The 19,364-nt window shown below is 40.3% G+C and overlaps 1 non-coding gene across 1 annotated transcript; it reads right to left on the reverse strand.

Annotated features, from left to right (window-relative positions):
* Window positions 1–5,375: 5,375 nt before the first annotated feature.
* Window positions 5,376–5,539, reverse strand: LOC128639345 (U1 spliceosomal RNA). The gene has a single exon (XR_008399197.1). It is a non-coding gene; the product is annotated as a U1 spliceosomal RNA (small nuclear RNA).
* Between the last annotated feature and the right edge of the window lie 13,825 nt (window positions 5,540–19,364).

Here is a 19,364-nt window from a genome sequence, read left to right on the forward strand (position 1 = left end):
ATTGCAATTTCTACTGCCACATCTATAATTACCTATATGTCTCAGCCAAGTGGATTCATGGGAAGATGGATAGGTTTCCATCTTCCCATGAATCCACTTGGATTCTTTACTAGGTGAAAGACTGTACTAGCGTTCTCGGCTTCTTAGGAACAAATCTGCAATGTTTCGCTAATGGTTTAAAAATTTCATCCCCAGAAAAAAGGTGTAAGTGTTTAAGGATTTTTACAATTTGATTATTTCAACACTTTGGTACCACAGAACCCCATTACACCAATCTTTTACCATGTACCGAAAGTACACAAAGACATTGAGCATCCTCCGGGTAGACCAATTGTCTCTGGCATTGGCTCACTTTCTGAACCCATGGGAGCATGGATTGATGCTATTCTTCAACCCATTGCCAGAGGTCAGTTGAGCTACCTGGAGGATAGCTCCCATTTGCTAACTAAATAAGAACACATTGAGTGGCAACAAGACTATATGGGGATGGTGGTCGATATCTCATCCCTATACACCTGTATTCCTCAAAGTTTAGGGGTGCGAGTTGTTGAGTAATTTTTGGCTAGATTTGGAGCTTGATGATGTCATAAAACACTATGTGGGAGATGTTTTAAGGTACCTCTTGTCACACAATTTCTTCATGTTTTACCAAGATTTCTTCCAACAAACATGTGGCACAGCGATGGGGGCAAAGTTTGCCCCATCGTTTGCCAATCTTTATGTAGCCAAGTGGGAACTCATGCACATTTATGACTCATTAAATCCATGGTGTAAGGATATCATTTTTTATTCACGGTACATAGATGACCTGATTTTTGTAGTTAAAAAACCTTTAAATGATTCCACATACAATGATTTCATGAATTATCTAAATGACAACCAAATGGGACTCAAATTTACACGCACTTACAACAACACACAAATAGATTTCCTGGACTTAACTTTACAGGTGCATAATAATTCTATATGCACAAAAACATACAGGAAACCTACTGCTGGAAATACCATTCTACACGCTAAATCCCAACATCCAAAAAACCTCATTCAAGCCATTCCTAAAGGACAGTTTATCAGGTTAAGAAGGAACACAAAGTCAGATGAAGTGTATGACCAACAGGCCATTGAACTAGAAAACAGGCTAGTGAACCGAGGTTATAACCAAAAAACTTTATCCAAGTGTTGTGAACATATTAGGAAGTCTGTTTAGTTGGCCAATAGGCCCTCTAAAGTATTTAGCAATAGTAGCTTTCATGATTCAATAGTTTTCACTACAGAATATACATCACAATATGATCAAATTGTAAAAATCCTTAAAAAACACTTACACCTTTTATCTGGGGATGAAATTTTGAAACCATTAGCGAAACATTGCAGATTTGTTCCTAAGAAGCCGAGAACGCTAGCACAGTCTCTTTCACCTAGTATGGTAAATAGGTATCCATCTTCCCATGAATACACTTGGCTGAGACATATAGGTAATTATAGATGTGGCAGTAGAAATTGCAATACTTGCACCATGATTTTAAGTGGTAACTCTTTCACATCTAGCATTACCAACCAGAAATTTGAAATTCAATTATATGCTAATTGTGGGACTCAATGGGTGGTCTATATGCTCACACGTAACCTTTGCCAGAGCCAATACATTGGACAAACCTCTAGGGAGCTCAGGAGGAGAGTAGGGGAACATCTTAGAGACGTTAAGAATTATGTCAAGGAGCCAGCAGTAGCAAGCCATTTTAATGGTTTTCACTTCACTAACAAAGCCAATCTCCTCAGTTCAGGTCATAGACCTAGCTAGAGTTCCCATAAGAGGTGGCAATAAAAATAAGGTACTGGATAAAAAAATAACTTTTTTGGATTCTTAAATTAAAAACACGTATTCCGCTAGGTATGAATAGAGAGTTTGACATTAGTTATTTTATTGATAATTGAATGTCTGTTCTGGCGGGGTACATTCAGTACCATCAAGGGTCCTAAATTGCACCAATTTAGTTGGTGGTTATGCGTTGTGTGATGTATTATTTAATGCCATTGCCTATATTAGATCAGGTCAGTTATAATAATGTAATCTAGCATCACCCAGTTTAGGGTTGATTATTGTGGACTATGGCGTGGAGTGTGACTCATGCAGTGTTTTGCACATTTATTTGTTCATATATTGAATCTGTATGAAATTTATACAGATTTACTTTTGTATTTGATTTTTAATGGTTCACTTATACTTAAATAACATAGGGATGTTATTTAAGTATAAGTGAACCATTAAAAATTAAAATTATAGCCATGGTGTTTTGAATCTATAGCCTTTTTAGATGATTATCCATATACTGGCTAAATAATCAGTGATATCAATGTATTTCTCCAATTCCACTGTTCATCATTGTTTTAATTCTCTTCTGTTGTTTTTAACTTCTCTTAAGTTAATTGTTTCACATTTAGGGTATAAATTTCCTCTCTATGGTCCTATAAACTAGTCTATTAATAAGCGCCACTAGGGGGTATGAAACGCGTTAGACTGCTTGCCTCCCTGTCTGCCCTCTGTTTGGGAACACTATATGTTTTATCCCTTGTACTAATAAAAGGAACGTTTTATATTTTGCCTAACCGTGAGTGCCTGCATTCATTTTTTCTTGTATGGTTACACGGCCTGATCCGCCGTTAAGCTACGGCACTCCGAGCCTTACCTTTAGCAGAGGACTTTGAATATATTTTGCTCGCACACACGGACCGATGGTCTGACCGTGTTCCGGACACACCTGTCTCTTGTCTACTTGAAAATTGACTACCACGATCCGGACATCAGAGCATAAGTTTAGGCCTAACCGGAGCTCATGCCTGTTGCCTACTGAGCCAAAATGTACTGCGTGTTGGAGCGCATGAAAATACGCCCCGCCCATTAAGGGCGATCACAAACGAATCCGTAATACCGCATAGGAAGTGGTTAGGATAAAATACCAAGTGGTCCCCCTAAAAACAACCTCATAATGCTGCAGCCCTTTATAAAACATAATAAAATAATGAGCTGCCTCTCCCAGTGTCCCTTACAAACACCCAATATGCCATGGAAACAAAAATGTTTAAATAAAGGATTTTAAAGTAACACCCTTTTTCTTTCTTTAAAACCAGGTCCACTTTAACCCCTTTTATAGCAAAGAATAAAATGTCAGCCATTCTGATATAACAGGTCTCCTCAGAAAAAAGACTGAACATACCTCAATACTTATAGCATGCATCTGTTCTCCACTCTGAAGATTTCTTACACTACCTTCAGCACTCTGTGGGAACCAACGTGGATCTTAGTTACGTCTGCTAAGATCATCAACCTCAGGGCAGAAAACTTCTTCCATATCCCCCTGAGGAAAATAGTACACACCGGTACTATTTGAAAATAAAAAACTTCTTGATTGAAGAAACTAAAACTAACACCTCACTTTACCTCTTCCTAGTAGGGTTGCACCGATACCACTTTAAGACCGAGTACAAGTACCAATACTTTTTTTAAATACTCACCGATACCAATTACCGATACTTTTTTTTTATGTCATGACAGTTTACCAAGCACAATACAGACTAATGATTTAAGATTGCTTCTTTATAATTATGAACTGTAACTCAAAAGACATTTTGAAATAATAAAACAGTTTTATGTGCTTGTTGTCACAAAGTTCACAGAACATGTTTATAAATAAAAATATTACAATAGCATATATTAATAATAACAACAATAAATAACAGCTGCAACAGCTGGGGCTGGGAAGCTACAATTTAAAGGGGTGATTACTGGATGCAATTGAGTTGTAGGGTGCCTATATAACTCATCAATCTGACATTTGTACTTAATAAAAAGTTATATAATTTAATTCTGAAAATAATATTGGGGAAGGAGTACCCAGTAATCCCCTTTGAGAAAATGGGGCATTTGCATTCTACTGACTCAACAGAAAATAGGGCTGGTCTTCATATTTTTCCAGGGCTGCTTTTTATTCCCAGTCCAGCCCTGGCTAAGGATGTTCCTTAGAGTACATTATGTTTTGAGCACAATTGTTTAGGATGAGAACTAGCAGTATAACAGACAATCTATCAATTAGAATAATTTTTCAAAAGTTAGCGGCAAGTTCTTATTAAGGAACAGAAGCATCTCTGCATGTTCAGCTATAAGTCTGTTTCTGCTATCAGTAAGGACTTTTGACGCTAAGCTGAACAGTCTTTCACTTTTCACACTACTGCATGGGTCAGAAAGATATTTTTGGGCCATTAAACCTCAGTTTATTAACTGCCCAGTACTTCAGGAGTTTGTCTGAATGAGGTACAGTGATCTCTCCAGGTAGACTTCCAGCTGTATAGTAGCAGCTTTTGGAGCACTGCTCTGACGTACAATAATACAAATAACAGCAATTTGTATTGGCAAAACAGAAGTGAACAATTTTTAGTTAAGTCTCCACTCCAGCTTAAAATGAAATGGGAACATGCAGTTTGAAAAACTCCACAAGATGGCGTATGGCTAGGAATTGGAGGTATTGGTTTAAGCATCGGTACATTTGCACAAGTACAAGTACTCATGCAAATACTTGGTATCGGCACCGATACTAGTATCGGTATTGGTGCAACCCTACGTCCTAGTATAACACAGGCAAAGAGAATGACTGGGGGTGGAGGGGAAGGGAGGGGCTATATATATATAGCTCTGCTGTGGTGCTCTTTGCCAATTTATGTTAGCAGGAGGTTGATATCCCACAAGTAAGGATGAAATCAGTGGACTCGTCATATCTTTGTAAAAGAAAAACTGCTATAAAACACCAAATCTACCTTTACTGCAGTTAAATTTAAAAAAAATTTCAGTAACACACAATTGTATTATTTGCCAAGGACTGAGCTACATTTACCATCACCCATGAAACTCTATGGGAATGCAAATTTATAAAGACAATTCCACCTGAAACCATGCATTTTCTTCAGAAAACGTTTTTTTTTTAGTTTTTTTAAAATAAATAAATATATATATATCCTGCAATATTCTAAAATTAAAACAACTTATTATCTAATTCCTACAAAACTAATTGGCATATGGATTTGTCTACAACTTCATGGCCGCCAAAATGTGGTTATTAATTAAAAAGGGTCTCAATTTTTTCCCCAAAGAGTTTATTAGGAATCAATATATGTTAATAATAAGAGAAAGACTTACAGGTATACTGTATATACACATTTATTTTACAGCAAAACAGTCCAAATAATTAATACAGGGCAACTCTCCCCAATTTGTGCAACACTGCTAAAATAGTTCTAGGAATATACTCAGCCAAATTCTCCAGTGTCCCCAACATCAGCCATCTTTTCAGCAGGAACAGGATAAGAAAAAAGTGAGAGAGAATCAGGGGAAAGCGAAAACGCAGTCCCCCACTACCACAAGTTATGCAGTTGAGTCTCCCGCATTTGAGGAAATTGCAAGGGTCAACACAACTGAAGTGCAATGGATGTGCCTCACCCTGGGAGAACCACCTTCATGATCATGGTATCTCCCCTGCCAGGTACATATTATATATATATATATATATATATATACATACATAATTACTTCCTCCTCCTTCCCTTCTTCCCACAAAACAGAGGCTCTGGGGAAGGCAACTGCCCCCTCAGATGAGTTCTCATAGGAGATGGTTGGGGAAGAAGGGGAGGAGTACTATGAGTGGTTAAGGGATCACCAGGCTGAGGAGGAGATTAAGGCAGGCCCAGGAGCAGATGGTCCAGGAGCAGAAGCTCTTTCCCCCATTTCGCTTGACACCTCCCGGAGGGCCTGCAACATATTATTTAGTATTGAAGATATTATTTTGTCCTTCGGGCAGTTGGTTCATTACTCCTGTCATGAACACCCTGTATTCCGCCTGTTCCCTCTGGGAGGCACGCATCTCTTCAAGGAAGTTTCTAATGAGCTCAAGCTCTGGCATCTCTGGGGGGGGATGTTCTCCTCAGGAGGTGATGGTGCACGGTGGGCTACTGCAGGGATCTCTTCTTCAGGGATGTCTTCTATTTCTCCCCGAGGTGGCGAGTCATCTGCACCACTCATGCCTGGGTGAAGGAGGAGCCTGTTTGGTGCTGTGCTTCCTCCTCCCGGCCTCAGACTCTGTATATTTTAAAAAGAAAGAAATCGAGATATTAGCACAGTTCCAAATCAAGATGTAAATGTTAATGAGGCTGCCTTCGCAATTCAATTGTAAGCCAAAGCTTATTGATATACGATTTCCGTATTTTCAAACCCGTCTTTCTGATATCTATATGGTCAATATGAATGTCTTTTTGCGTTTGTCTTAAATCTGTTGAAATGCACACCTAATCTGTAGACTAGCTACTAATGTGATGGCTTTTCTTCAAATGCAACTTTCTCAAGGTAATTCTGAATGCGTTTACGTAATAATGTTGAAAAAGCGTAATTGCGTTAGTCATATTCCTATTTATTTTTGAGTGTGAATGGGTTATGAGGTGGATGTAAAGAGATTAGTAAATAGCTTACGGAAAATGAGAGGCGCAGGTTCCCGGTATCAACTCCGACGATACCGACTATGGTCACCTCGGAGATGTTGGGACGCATTTCCTCCCAGCGGCAGTACACAAATGTTTGTTCTGGACCGCCACCGGTCCCTGAATGGTATTCTCTGTCCCTTGTGAGCTTCTTAAGTTCAGCTCTGCAGTCCCGGTAACGGTGCTGGATAGACTTGACATCCCTCTTATAGTCACCCACTGCATTAACGGCATCCCTGATTTCATTCCACAACTTCCTCTTATCCGAAGGGGTGGCCCTCTTTGCCTGCAGCCTCGTGGCCCTCTCAATATAAGCTTCTATAAGGGCTTCCTTCTCCTCCATGGTATATCTCTCCTCCCTCTGCCTGGTCTTCCCCTGCGATGTGAGCCTCTGTTCCCCGGACTGTGAAGTGCCCTGTCTAAACTGCACACCACTGGGCCCTGCCACTTGTTCATCTTCCACAACGTGGCTGGGTCCACCCACCCCTTCCTCTCTAGTTCCTCTCCCCATTCCGCTCTCACTCCCTCTCCCCATTGCGCTCTCACTCCCTCTCCCCATTCCGCTCTCACTCCCTCTCCCCATTCCGCTCTCACTCCCTCTATCCTGCCTAAACTCCTAAATAACCACCTCCCGAAGCTCCTGAATAATTTCCTGCCTAATGATCTCTAAGAGCTCCGGGCTAATCTGCACCTATCCCTCCCTCCTGCCATAATCAATCAAAATGTGCATGTGCCCAAATGATAGGGGGTCAAAATAATGAACTAAAAGTAAAAATTGCTCAAAGTGTGAATGGGATAAAAAAAAAAAAAAAAAGAGGGTAAGGAGTATTAAACAGACAAATGTATATGTTAAAAAAAGACGAAAATGAGGATATGTAAACAATAAGTTGGTGTAAATCAAACAAAATCTAACTATGGGATGGTTATATGATGAAAGGGAATGGGGTAGGGAGTGTAGGATGAAAGGGAATGGGGTATGGGATTAAAGGGAATGGGGTATGGAGTGTAGGATGAAAGGGAATGTGGGGTATGTGATGAAAGGGAATGGGGTATGGAGTGTTAATGATAAGTGTATGCATATATTGTGTTAGCGTGTAAATGTGTTTATATAAGGAATGTACCAAAAAACAGCACTCGCACACTCACCCAAACAAACTCTCGCTCACTAACGCTCTCTATCTCTCTCACTAACTCACTCTCTCTCATAAACTAACTCTCACACTAACTCACTCTCCCTCTAATCTCACCAAACCCTCCAACGCATAGACCTGCACCTAACTCCAAAAAGCAATACAGTCAAAGAAGCCATGCTTAGAGCGTGCTTATATACCCTATGTAAATGTTTAATGATGTACCGGTTTGCAAAGTAAACTATGTCCAGGTGTGCTTTCTTTTTGATTTGTATGTGTGCAATGTGTATTAGTTGTTTTAATTTGCGCATGCTCATATTGAGTTTGTAAATGCACATATGTATTTGTGGAATGTGTATAATGCGATGATGTCATAGTGATCGTTTTGCCTAACATTCTCCAAATGTATTATCTCCAAATCTACATGGTGATTTGTGATGTTCTCGTATTTCTCGTAAGTGTTGTAAATGTTTTTTATTTGTAATAATGTTTCGTAATCGGCAATGCGAATGTTTTGTTTGTGTATCAGTGTGCAAATCTGTTTTCATGTTGTTCCGTTCCGTGTTGCATATCGCAACGTATTTTCCTATTCCTCGTTTAGTGTAAATGTTGTGTAGTATTTGTTGTTTACGATTATGAATGTTGAATGCGTATGTGCTCTATTGCGTGATAAATTGTTGTCTGTACATTTGAGCTGACTGTTTCTTCTCCATGATGTTGTATACATTGATCTCTGTGGGAGAATTCATTACGCGCCCGTGATTATGCTTAGGAAATAATCGCGGTTCTCGTGTTACCGCGATGCGTTACAATGTTCTTTTCAGACTCGTAATACCTACGTTATGAAAGGTACGCAATGAATATAACGTACACGATATTAGCAAGCAGTCAATACGCCACAACTTGTAATCTAGGTGACGGTTTGCCTAAAGGAGATTGGCCGCCCACTCCAGAATTTGAGATACTTCCTTCATCGCCAAGGAACTTCTCGTTCCCCCCCTGATAGTTGATGTAAGCCACTGAGGTTATATCGTCTGATTGGAATCTGATAAACTGGGACGAACCCAGAAGTGGCCAAGCCTTCAAGGCCTTTAAGATTGCCAATAGATTTAAAATATTGATCAGGAGGGAGGACTCCTCCTGAGTCATGGCATCCCAAACAGCTCCCCATCTGGATAGACTTGAGTCCGTAGTCACAATCTCCCAGGATGGTCTTAAGAAGCATGTCCCTCGGGACAGATGATCAGGACAGAGCCACCAAGAGAGCGATTCTCTCAAGCAGCTGTCTAATACAATCTGTTGAGACAGATCTGAATGATCGCCATTCCACTGCCTCAGCATGCACAGTTGTAAAGGTCTGAGACGGAACCTGGCAAAAGGAATGATGTCCATGCAGGACACCATGAGACCAATCACCTCCATACACTGAGCCAAAGAGGGACTCAAGGAGGTCCGGAGGGCAAGACATGCCGAAGTTAGCTTGCAGTGTCTCTGGCCTGTTAGACTTCATATCCATGAGGATATTTCAATTATAGTACCCAGGAATTCCACCCTGGTACTTGGGATAAGAGAACTCTTCTCCAAGTTTATCTTCCATCCATGTAATCGAAGAAGACTGAGAAGGGACTCTGAGAACTCTTCCGCAAGACGAAAGGATGGTGCTTGCACCAGAATATCGTCCAAGTATGGGGCTACAGCAATACTCTGAGTTCTGGCAACAGCTAGAAGAGCCCCCAGAACCTTTGTAAAGATTCTTGGAGCAGTAGCTAGGCCAAACGGAAGGCCAATGAACTTGAAGTGCTTGTCCAGGAATGCAAACCTCAGGAACTGAAAGTGTTCCCTGTGGATTGGAACATAAAGGTAAGCGTCCTTCAGATCTATAGTTGTCATAAACTGGCCTTCCTGAATTAAAGGATGGATGGACCTTACCGTCTCGATCTTGAAGGAAGGGACACTGAAAAATTTGTTTAAGCACTTTAGGTCCAGAATTGGGCAGAAAGTTCCCTCCTTCTTTGGGACCATCATAAAGGTTTGAATAAAACCCCAAATCTCTTTCTTCGATAGTCACCAGGAAAACAACTCCTAAGGAGGATAGATCCACATTGCACCCTAGAAAGGCATCCCTCTTTTCTGGTCTGGTAGACAGATTCAAGAGAAGGAATCTGCCCCTTGGCGGATAAGATTTGAAGCCTATATTGTATCCCTGAGATACCACCTCCAGGACCCACGGATTGTTGTCGTTGTTAGGATTTGTCAGAACGAAAATTAGAAGATTGTCATCCCTTAGACTTGTTCTTCTTATCTTGCAATAGGAAGGCACCCTTGCCTTCGGTAACCATAGAAATAATGGAGTCCAGGCCTGGACCAAATAAAATCTTTCCCTTGAAGGGAAGAGAAAGGAGTCTGAAATTAGATTTTTCCTACCTTAATTCCGATTGGCTGATAGATTCCTATCAGCCAATCGGAATTCGAGGGACGCCATCTTGGATGACGTCATTTAAAGGACCAGGCATTCGTCGTTAGTCCGTCGGCCAGGAAGGATGCTCCGCGCCGGAGGTCTTGAAGATGGAGCCGCTCATCGTCGGATGGATGAAGATAGCAGATGCTGCTTGGATGAAGATGTCTGCCGGTCTGGATGTCCTCTTCTGCCCGGATAGGATGAAGACTTCTGCCGGTCTGTATGTGCTGTTCGGCCCGGCTGGGTGAAGACGACTCAAGGTAGGGAGATCTTCAGGGAGGTAGTGTTAGGTTTATTTAAGGGGGGTTTGGGTCGGTTAGAGTAGGGGTATGTGGGTGGTGGGTTTTAATGTTTGGGGGGGTTGTATTTTTTTTTTACAGGTAAAAGAGCTGATTACTTTGGGGCAATGCCCCGCAAAAAGCCCTTTTAAGGGCTGGTAAAAGAGCTGATTACTTTGTAATGTAGAATAGGGTAGGGACTTTTATTATTATTTTTTTTTTTAATTTTATTAGGGGGCTTAGATTAGATGTAATTAGTTTAAAATTCTTGTAATATTTATTTCTGTAATTTAGTGGGGGTTTTTGTGATTTAGTTTAGTTTATTTAATTGTAGGTAATTGTAGTTAATTTATTTAATTAATTTAATGATAGTGTAGTGTTAGGTTTAATTGTAACTTAGGTTAGGTTTTATTTTACAGGTAATTTTGTATTTATTTTAGCTAGGTAGTTATTAAAAAGTTAATAACTATTTAATAACTATTGTACCTAGTTAAAATAAATACTAAGTAACCTGTAAAATAAAAATAAATCCTAAAATAGCTACAATGTAATTATTAATTACATTGTAGCTATCTTATGGTTTATTTTACAGGTAAGTATTTAGTTTTAAATAGGATTAATTTATTTAATAAGAGTAATATTATTTAGATTTATTTAATTAATATTTAAGTTAGGGGGGTGTTAGGGTTAGTGTTAGATAGGGTAAGATCTAGAAAATCTATATGTTCTTTATGAAACTTGAAGGTAAATTCTAAGTTCATAGTATTATTATTGATATATTTAATACATTCTAGTATGCTGGCCTCCCCTCCTTTCCAGATAATGACGACATCTATATACCGGTGAAAGTGTATGATATTTTCTGTAAAGGGATTATTATTCCAAATTTGTTGTTCTTCAAATTGGCTCATATGATTTTTCAAATTTGAAATAATTATGTTCCAGTATGAATAGGATGCTGGATACCAAAAATTCCAGTTGTGATGGGGCTATGTCTGTAGGTTCTAAACTATCTCTAATGGATTTTATACCTGTTTGATGGGGGATACAGGTATAAAGTGCATCTACATCACATGTTTATACCTGTATCCCCCATCAAACAGGTATAAAAGCCATTAGAGATAGTTTAGAACCTACAGACATAGCCCCATCACAACTGGAATTTTTAGTATCCAGCATCCTATTTTAAAAACTTTAGGAAAACCACCGACAAAAACTGATTTCTCAATGCCAGAAGTGGACATCTTTCTAGATGGAAAAGGAACATTCCACTAGGTCAATACCAAAGGGTAAAAAGAAATTGTACCTTCAACTCTGACTTTGAAAAAGAATCAAAGCTTTTAGATAGAAGATTCCTAGAAAAAAGGATATGACAACTCACTATTAACACAAGTAAAAAATAGGGTAGAACTCATGGATAGACAAAATATGCAACTAGAAACAGAAATACTAGGACAACTAATGTTCAAATTAGGTTCATCACCACGTATAACCAAGGTAGTAAGGCTATAGAACACATTCTTAAATCTCATTGGAGGATTCTACAGGCAGACCCCATTTTAGGTCCCACTTTACCTAATAAACCAATTGTAAAATACAAGAATAAAGATCTCAAAAATATTTTAGCACTTTCGAAACTAAAACCTAACAAGCAAGAGATTATAGCTAAACCTAATACTTGGTTAAAACTTACCATAGGGACTAAAAACAAAATTTATGCTTACCTGATAAATTTATTTCTCTTGTGGTGTATCCAGTCCACGGGTTCATCCATTACTTGTGGGATATTCTCCTTCCCAACAGGAAGCTGCAAGAGGACACCCACAGCAGAGCTGTCTATATAGCTCCTCCCCTAACTGCCACCCCCAGTCATTCGACCGAAGACAAGCAAGAAAAAAAGGAGAAACTATAGGGTGCAGTGGTGAAAAAATAAAAAAACACCTGCCTTAAAATGACAGGGCGGGCCGTGGACTGGATACACCACAAGAGAAATAAATTTATCAGGTAAGCATAAATTTTGTTTTCTCTTGTAAAGGTGTATCCAGTCCACGGGTTCATCCATTACTTGTGGGATACCAATACCAAAGCTTTAGGACACGGATGAAGGGAGGGACAAGGCAGGAACTTAAACGGAAGGCACCACTGCCTGTAAGACCTTTCTCCCAAAAATAGCCTCCGAAGAAGCAAAAGTATCAAATTTATAGAATTTAGAAAAGGTATGAAGCAAAGACCAAGTCGCCGCCTTACAAATCTGTTCAACAGAGGCCTCATGTTTAAAAGCCCATGTGGAAGCTACTGCTCTAGTAGAATGAGCTGTCATTCTTTCAGGAGGCTGCTGGCCAGCAGTCTCATAAGCTAAGCGAATTATGCTTCTTAGCCAAAAGGAAAGAGAAGTTGTAGAAGCCTTTTGGCCTCTCCTCTGTCCAGAATAGACAACAAACAAAGCAGATGTTTGACGAAAATCTTTCGTAGCTTGTAAATAAAACTTTAAAGCACGAACCACATCAAGATTGTGTAATAGACGTTCCTTCTTTGAAAAAGGATTAAGACATAGGGAAGGAACAACAATCTCCTGATTGAAATTCTTATTAGATACCCCCTTAGGCAGAAACCCAGGTTTGGTACGTAACACTACCTTATCTTCATGGAAAATCAGATAAGGGGAATCACACTGTAAAGCAGATAACTCCGAAACTCTTTGAGCCGAGGAGATAGCTACTAAAAATTTAACTTTCCAAGATAAAAGCTTAATATCTATGGAATGCAAAGGTTCAAACGGAACCCCTTGAAGAACTTTAAGAACTAAATTTAAACTCCATGGCGGAGCAACAGGTTTAAACACAGGCTTGATTCTAACAAAAGCCTGACAAAATGCCTGAACGTCTGGAACCTCAGCCAGACGTTTGTGCAAAAGAATAGACGGAGCAGAAATCTGTCCCTTTAAGGAACTAGCTGACAATCCCTTCTCCAATCCTTCTTGGAGAAAAGATAATATCCTAGGAATCCTGACCTTACTCCATGAGTAACCCTTGGATTCACACCAATGAAGATATTTACACCATATCTTATGATAGATTTTCCTGGTGACAGGCTTTCGAGCCTGAATTAAAGGATTACTTTCCGTTATAATTTTTAAGCCAAACAACTAACATATTAAAGTTAATAAACATTAATTAAAACCTACTGATCTATATTTTCTCCAAAACGAAGTTTCATAGCGTTCTAAAAGTTATATCTTTTATTTGCCGATGAAGTCACGTTATCCTGCCCACTATTTTCAGCACTGCATGTTCAAAATACTTAAACCAATGAAATTGTGTTTAAAGCGCCATTTTGAAACCTAGGTATTGTAAACAGATTGGTACAGAGCAACCCGCGGAGTGGGTTTGGAAAACAATTAAATTTGCAGACAAGATTTCTGATATACGGTAGAGATATGTTAATGAAATGCTATTGATAAAAAGCGTATTTGGGGTATTTAGTTAGTAACAGGCATAGAAAATATTTACTTACAGTGGCCCTTTAAGGTATCAATGTCTGATTCGGAAAAACCACGCTTTGATAGAATCAAGCGTTCAATTTCCAAGCAGTCAGACGTAGAGAAATTAGATTTGGATGTTTGAAGGAACCTTGAAGTAGAAGGTCCTGCCTTAGCGGCAGAGTCCATGGTGGAAAGGATGACATGTCCACCAGATCTGCATACCAAGTCCTGCGTGGCCACGCAGGGGCTATCAAGATCACCAAAGCTCTCTCCTGCTTGATCTTGGCAATCAGACGAGGGAGCAGAAGAAACAGTGGAAACACATAAGCCAGGCTGAAGGACCAGGGCACTGCTAGAGAATCTATCAGCGCTGCCTTGGGATCCCTGGACCTGGACCTGTAACAAGGAAGCTTGGCGTTCTGATGAGATGCCATGAGATCCAGTTCTGGTTTGCCCCAAAGTTGGATCAACTGGGCAAATACCTCCGGATGGAGCTTCCACTCCCCTGGATGAAAAGTCTGCCGACTTAGAAAATCCGCCTCCCAGTTCTCTACTCCTGGGATATGGATAGCTGAGAGATGGCAAGAGTGAACCTCTGCCCATAGAATTATCTTTGAACCCTCCAACATTGCCAGGGGGCTCCTTGTTCCCCCTTGATGGTTGATATAGGCTACAATCGTGATGTTGTCTGACTGAAATCTGATGAACCTGACCGCAGCTAGCTGAGGCCAAGCCTGAAGAGCATTGAATATCGCTCTTAGTTCCAGAATGTTTATTGGAAGGAGGGCCTCCTCCTGATTCCACGAACCCTGAGCCTTCAGGGAGTTCCAGACTGCACCCCAGCCCAGAAGGCTGGCATCTGTCGTTACTATAGTCCATTCTGGCCTGCGGAAACTCATTCCCTTGGACAGATGGACCCGAGATAGCCCCCAGAGAAGAGAATCCCTGGTCTCTTGATCCAGATTTAGTAGAGGGGACAAATCTGTGTAATCCCCATTCCACTTATTGAGCATGCAAAGTTGCAGTGGTCTGAGATGTAGGCGGGCAAACGGAACTATGTCCATTGCCGCTACCATTAATCCGATTACCTCCATACACTGAGCCACTGACGGACGAGAAATGGAATAAAGAGCACGGCAGGAAGTTAGAAGTTTTGACAACTTGACCTCTGTCAGATAAATCTTCATTTCTACTGAATCTATCAGAGTTCCTAGGAAGGAAACTATTGTGAGAGGTGAGAGAGAACTCTTTCCTTCATTCACCTTCCACCCGCGAGACCTTAGGAATGCCAGAACAATGTCCGAAAGGGACCTGGCAATATGAAAAGTTGACGCCTGTATCAGGATGTCGTCTAGGTAAGGGGCTACTGCTATACCCCGCGGTCTTAGAACCGCCAGATGGGACCCTAGAACCTTCGTAAAGATTCTTGGTGCCGTGGCTAGGAAGGCGAACCTGAGAAACTGATGATGATCCCTGTGTATCGGAATATGTAGATAAGCATCCTTTAAATCCACGGTAGTCATATATTGACCCTCCTGGATCATAGGTAGGATGGTTCGAATAGTCTCCATCTTGAAGGATGGGACCCTGAGAAATTTGTTTAGGATCTTGAGATCCAAGATTGGTCTGAAAGTTCCCTCTTTCTTGGGAACTATAAACAGATTTGAATAGAAGCCCTGCCCCTGTTCCTCCTTTGGAACTGGGTGGATCACTCCCATAACTAGTAGGTCTTGAACGCAATGTAAGAATGCCTCTCTCTTTATCTGGTTTGCAGATAATTGTGAGAGATGAAATCTCCCCTTTGGAGATGAAGCTTTGAAATCCAGAAGATATCCCTGGGAAACAATCTCCAGAGCCCAGGGATCCTGGACGTCTCTTGCCCAAGCCTGGGCGAAGAGAGAAAGTCTGCCCCCCACTAGATCTGGTCCCGGATCGGGGGCTACTCCTTTATGCTGTCTTAGAGGCAGCAGCAGGCTTTTTGGCCTGTTTCCCCTTGTTCCAAGTCTGGTTAGGTCTCCAGACTGGCTTGGACTGGGCAAAATTTCCCTCTTGTTTTGTAGAAGAGGAAGATGAAGCTGCGCCACTCTTGAAGTTTCGAAAGGAACGAAAATTAGTCTGTTTGGTCCTTAACTTGTTGGACCTATCCTGGGGAAGGGCGTGGCCTTTTCCTCCAGTAATATCAGAAATTATCTCCTTCAGTCCAGGCCCAAATAGGGTCTGCCCTTTGAAGGGGATCTTGAGAAGTTTAGACTTTGAAGTGACATCAGCTGACCAGGATTTAAGCCATAGCGCCCTACGTGCCTGAATGGCAAAACCTGAATTTTTAGCCATTAGCTTGGTTAAATGAAAAACGGTGTCAGAAATAAATGAATTGGCTAACTTAAGAGCTTTAAGCCTGTCAAGGATATCATCCAACGGGGTCTCTACCTGTAAAACCTCCTCCAGAGACTTGAACCAGAAAGCCACTGCAGGAGTGACTGGGGCAATGCATGCAAGAGGCTGGAGAATAAAACCATGTTGTATAAAGATTTTCATAAGGAAACCCTCTAATTTCTTATCCATAGGATCTAGGAAAGCACAACTGTCCTCGACAGGAATAGTTGTACGCTTAGCTAGAGTAGAGACTGCTCCCTCCACCTTAGGGACCGTCTGCCACAAGTCCCATGTAGCGGCATCTATAGGAAACATTTTCTTAAAAGCAGGAGGGGGAGAGAACGGCACACCTGGTCTATCCCATTCCTTCGTAATAATTTCTGAAAACCTCTTAGGAATTGGAAAAACATCAGTGTAAACAGGCACTGCAAAGTATTTGTCCATTTTACACAATTTCTCTGGGACTACAATGGTGTCACAGTCATCCAGAGTCGCTAAAACCTCCCTGAGCAACACGCAGAGGTGTTCAAGCTTAAATTTAAATGCTGTCATTTCAGAGTCAGACTGAAGTAACGCCTTCCCTGAATCAGAGAAGTCACCCACAGATAGAAGCTCTCCTGCTTCAACTTCTGCACATTGTGAGGGTATATCAGACATAGCTTCTAAAGCGTCAGAGAGCTCTGTATTTCTTCTAGCCCCAGAGCCGTCCCGCTTTCCTTGTAACCCTGGCAGTTTGCACAATACCTCTGTGAGGGTATGATTCATAACTGCCGCCATGTCTTGTAAAGTAAACGCATTGGACGCGCTAGATGTACTTGGCGTCCCTTAAGCGGGAGTTATAGGTTCTGACACGTGGGGAGAGCTAGATGGCATAACCTCCCTTTTGTCAGTCTCAGAAACCTCAGGTGATAAATCTTTAAAAGCCATAATATGGTCTTTATAACTTATAGAAAGGTTAGTGCATTTGGTACACGTTCTAAGAGGGGGTTCCACAATGGCTTCTAAACATAATGAACAAGGAGTTTCCTCTATGTCAGACATGTTTAACAGACTAGTAATGAGACCAGCAAGCTTGGAAAACACTTTAATAAATGTGAAAAAAGCAATAATAAAAAACGGTACTGTGCCTTTAAGAGAAAAAAACTACCACATAAACTGCAAAACAGTGAAAAAAAATAGTAAACTCTACGAAATTTTTACAGTGTGTATAAGGGACTAAAGCAGCATTGCACCCACTTGCAAATGGATGATTAACCCCTCAGGCCCAAAAACAAATTAGAAAAACATTAAACCTGTTAACAAACAGTCAAACACACTGCCACAGCTCTGCTGTGGCTCCTACCTGCCCTTAAAAACGATTTTTGCAGGAACAAAACCCTCTATAGAGGTCCTATAAGCCAGAGGACTCCTTTAGGGAAGCTGGATGTCTCAGACTGAAAACGAAAATAGGCCCCTCCCACCATGCACTCAAAGTCAGAGGGCCTTAAAAAAGTACTCTTAGGAGTAATCTAACAAGCCATGTGGAAACTAGGCCCCAAATAAAGATTTATCACCCTCAGAGAAAAAACATTTTTATTTATAAATCATGCAAACGTTTTTACACTAAGTAATATAGGTATTAACATGAATATTATCCATTTTTGCAAGCATGATCCCAGTTGTTGTTAAATCACTGTATCAGGCTTACCTTAAATATACCAGGCACTGTCAGCATTTTCGAGACCTTATCTCTCTAGAAAAAAATATACTGAACATACCTCAAAGCAGGCAATCTGCAGACCGTCCCCCCAACTGAAGTTTTCTTTCCATACTCTTCAGTTATGTGTGAGAACAGCAATGGACCTTAGTTACCAACTGCTAAGATCATCAAACCTCCAGGCAGAAGTCTTCTTCCAATTTCTGCCTGAGAGTAAAAACAGTACAACGCCGGTACCGTTTAAAATAACAAACTTTTGATCGAAGGTAAAAACTACACACCACATCTCTCTTGATACTTCCTTTCTTGTCGAGACCTGCAAGAGAATGACTGGGGGTGGCAGTTAGGGGAGGAGCTATATAGACAGCTCTGCTGTGGGTGTCCTCTTGCAGCTTCCTGTTGAGAAAGAGAATATCCCACAAGTAATGGATGAACCCGTGGACTGGATACACCTTTACAAGAGAAAAATGTGGTGCCCCACGATGTGGGATGTGTTCACACATCTGTCATAATAATACATTTAACAACTCAAGTAACACCAAGGAATTTTGTATCCTCAATAATCATTCATGCAGCTCAACATATGCAGTTTATCTGCTAAGCTGCAGTTGTAAACTTTTATATGTAGGCCGCACTAAAAGAACTATTCGCACTAGGTTCAATGAACATAAATATAACATCAATCATGAATTAGATACACACAGTATACCTCACCATTTTAAACTAAAACATCATTCTTATCCTGAATGCCTAACAGTTAAAGTTATTGAAAGCATTCCTCCCAATAAATATTCCAACAGATTAAGGGTCCTTCGACAAAGGGAAACATTCTGGATCCATGAATTACAACAAACCTTAACTCCTAGAGGTTTAAATATCGATCTAGATTTGAATGCCTTCATGTGAGTTTTATACCGTACTCATTCTACAGACACCCCTATAGTTTTAGGTTATCCATTATACAATCAAACAATAATTCAGTCTATAACATTTGTTTATATTATTTCATAGGGAATCTACAGTTTAACCCTTGTTCTTAGAGCACGTTCATAATATATGCAAATTCTGAGCTACAAAAATTCAAGAATATAACGTCTAGTCTGTATAAATAAGTGCAAATTACATATTCTATGAGATAATTTTGATTGGTGACTATAGGTATCTTCATATATATTTTTCTATTATGTATTAACTGTACGCACTGTTTGTTAAGATCACTTTTATGCTTTTACATATGGACACTATTTATTATGTTTAGATCCAATGTACCTTCTGTTATGATATGCTTATTATCATGTTTAATTTATTTATATTTAGCCGCTGCTCATTTTTATAAATGTATTCCATGCAAGTGAGGATCTCATATGTATCAGATCCACCTATCAGTGCTCTATTCTGTCTTTATAAGTGATACCAACACTCATAACTC

Source organism: Bombina bombina, chromosome 8, assembly GCF_027579735.1.
Source record: "Bombina bombina isolate aBomBom1 chromosome 8, aBomBom1.pri, whole genome shotgun sequence".
NCBI classification, from domain to species: domain Eukaryota; kingdom Metazoa; phylum Chordata; class Amphibia; order Anura; family Bombinatoridae; genus Bombina; species Bombina bombina.